Source organism: Squalius cephalus (genome assembly GCF_949319135.1).
Source record: "Squalius cephalus genome assembly, chromosome: 4".
In the NCBI taxonomy this organism is placed as follows: domain Eukaryota; kingdom Metazoa; phylum Chordata; class Actinopteri; order Cypriniformes; family Leuciscidae; genus Squalius; species Squalius cephalus.
In genome coordinates, this window is record NC_137125.1 from 31,404,922 (window position 1) to 31,407,979 (window position 3,058).

A 3,058-nucleotide genomic window follows, 5' to 3' on the forward strand; every position below is an offset into this window, starting at 1 on the left:
CAGGGGTTTGTGCAGCAACTTGGTGTATCTTCATTGTACCCCTTACAACTGGGAGCTTATTTGGTACAGATTCATCATATCTGGTCACATCCTCCTCTGGAATCCAGAAGTGATCTATTGCTGAGCTGTTCTCCTTGAGAGCCCTGTAAAGTTCCTCTGGGGTCTGGATGTCTCTACCCATATTCACCAAGGCATCAGCAGTACGTTTCATGGCTCCTCCAACTCCATCAGGGGCCCCTTTCCCATGGGATTTTTCAGAGAAATTCCATGTGACTTCATCAAATCCCCAAAGGAAAGGAACTGTGCTCAGAAGATAAAAGTTATTTTTATTTCGGTACTGTGTCACTGGGCCATCACTTAAGAAGTGAACTTTTTTTATGGTTGGGTTCTCCTCCTTTACTTTTTTAAAGATTGGTTCAAGATGTGCCCAGACAGCTCTTTCATCGTGACGGAGGCTGTTTGAGATGGTGGCATACGACTTGCACCCCTGCTTTGTGTATTCGCTCTGTGCACAGGATGACGCGCGAACGTTCGAAATCTGTGTGGTGGGCGGGGGGACTTCCGGTTTAGGTTACTACTGGCGGTATTAGATGTTGTTGAAGAGTGAGTGGCAAGCTATCAGTGAGTGAGTACCGTATGTAAAATGTTAACAGTAAATAAGAAACGTCTTACATATCAGCATCAAATTGGCAACTCTAAATTACATTGTAGTGTTCCTCGATGTGGCGTTTCATCGAGGTATAATTCTGAAGTCAGTTTTCATCGTTTTCCGCATCAGCCTGAGGTACGAGCTCAGTGGCTAGTCAAGATAAGACGCGATAACTTCACTCCTACCGATAACACCCGGGTCTGCAGTCGACATTTTAAGCTAGAAGATGTCATCACAACAACCACAGGACGTCGAAAACTTGTTCAAGGAGCTGTGCCATGTCTTTTTGAGTGGAACAATTTTTGTTTACCAGCGCCAAGGTGCAGTGTTTGGGAGCGCTGCCCTAAACGCCCCTCTCCCCCGCCGGACCCCCTGTCAGAGACTGCTGGCTCTGATAGCGAGATGGAAGTAACGTTACCACTGGAGCATGACTCATCTGTAACTCCGACGACATCGGTGACTCCATCTGAGTTAGTGGAAGAGAACGAAAAGTTGAAGCAAAAAGTCCAGGAGCTGCAACAACAGATTGAAACTCTGCAACTGCAATCGAGATTTGGTGTAGAGCGTCTTGCAGGGTCTGATGAGGACATTCGGTTTTACACAAGGTAGGTCCATGACCATGTCTATGAAAAATCGTTGGTAACACTTTACAATAAGGTTCATTAGTTAACATTAGTTAATGTATTAACTACCATGAACTAACACAGTGAGCAATACATTTGTTACAGTAGGCTATACATTAATATTTGTTAATGTTAGTTAATACAAATCCAGCTGTTCATAGTTTGTTCATGTTAGTTCACAGTGCATTAACTAATGTTAACAAATACAACCTTTGATTTTAATAACGTATTACTAAATGTTGAAATTAATATTAACTAAGATTAATAAATGCTAAAGAAGTATTGTTAATTATTAGTTCATGTTAACTAATGGAGTTAACTAATGTTAACTAATGAACCTTATTGTAAAGTGTTACCAAATCGTTTTGAAATCAATATGTCTACCATTACATCGAATTTCATTTGAAGTTAAATTAACCCAACATAATTGTTTCATTGCTAGATTTGCATCATACCAGCATTTCAAGGCCTTTTGGCAACTTGTGGAGTCAGCCGCGAATACCAAGATGGTGCGGGTCACCAGTGCCAGTGCAGCTGGTGCAACTCAACACAGATCAACAGTAAGCTATGTCATCAGGCTTTTGTAGATTAATGCATATTTACTTTACTAACCCAGATAACACACACACACACACACACACACCTGACTTCCATTACCCCCACTCCATACCCCCCAAACAGCACACTGCCCATCACCAGTAAACCCCCACCCAGCTGCATTCTGCACACTTAAGGCTACAGTGAGAGGAGATGTCCTCTGAAGAGCTGGGTCTTCAAAAAACTCCTGAAGACCCAGCTCTTCAGAGAACATCTCCTCTCATAGCACTACTTACAACTAGTCTTGCTGATCCTAGCACTTACCACCTGTCTAGAACTGACACTCAACTGTTTAAAATCAGCACTCACTGATGCACTTATTCTTACTGTACTCCTTTTTTAAATAGTCCTAGAATTGTTGAGAGAATTGCTGTAAAACTTAAAACTGTTTACCATGTTGTTAGTCACTTTGGTTAAAAATGCGTCAGCCAAATGTAATGTAATGTTATGTACAATGAATCACATTACAAAGGCGAATCATGTTACATAGTTCTGACCCATTTAAGTTCCATATTTATTTCATTAGGTGGTGTATCTACAGTACTCTTAAGTAGTAAAAATGTAACTGTAATTTTACTTTTGCTAATATAAGTTTATTTTCTATAATCTCTTTAACAGAAACTTGCGCCCATAGACGAGTTACTTCTGTTCCTTATGCATCTCTCCGTTGGCCTATCTCTCCGTGATCTTGCCAACCGTTTTGGTATCCACCGCACCACTGTCAGCAGAATTATAACGACCTGGACACACTTTCTGTACTACCTTCTTGGTTCCATCAGGCTGTGGCTACCAAAAGAGGTTGTACAAGCTCACTTACCACCAGAGTTTTCCCCATACGCCGACACACAAGTGGTGCTGGACTGTACCGAAATTTTTTGTCAAACACCCTCATCTCTTGTTCTGCAAAGTGAGGTGTTCTCCAATTACAAGTCACACACCACTTTCAAGGCCATGATTGGCATTGCCCCCCATGGTCCCATCACCTTCGTCTCTCCACTGTATGCAGGTTCTATGAGTGATAGGGAAATTTTCAGAATTTCAGGGATTACAAAATTACTCACAGCTGACATGGCAATTATGGTAGACAAGGGGTTTCTTGTGGATGCTCTTGTACCCTGCAAAGTTTACCGGCCTGCTTTTCTGTCAAAGAAAACTCAGATGAGTAAACAGGATGTTGAACAAACACAGT

At 41.8% G+C, this 3,058-nt stretch overlaps 1 long non-coding RNA gene across 1 annotated transcript; it reads left to right on the forward strand.

Moving 5' to 3' along the window:
• The first annotated feature begins 1,107 nt into the window (after positions 1–1,107).
• On the forward strand, positions 1,108–2,713 carry LOC307157576. The gene is made up of 3 exons (XR_013821039.1): positions 1,108–1,254; positions 1,715–1,832; positions 2,488–2,713. It is a non-coding gene; the product is annotated as an uncharacterized lncRNA (long non-coding RNA).
• The last annotated feature ends 345 nt before the right edge of the window (positions 2,714–3,058 follow it).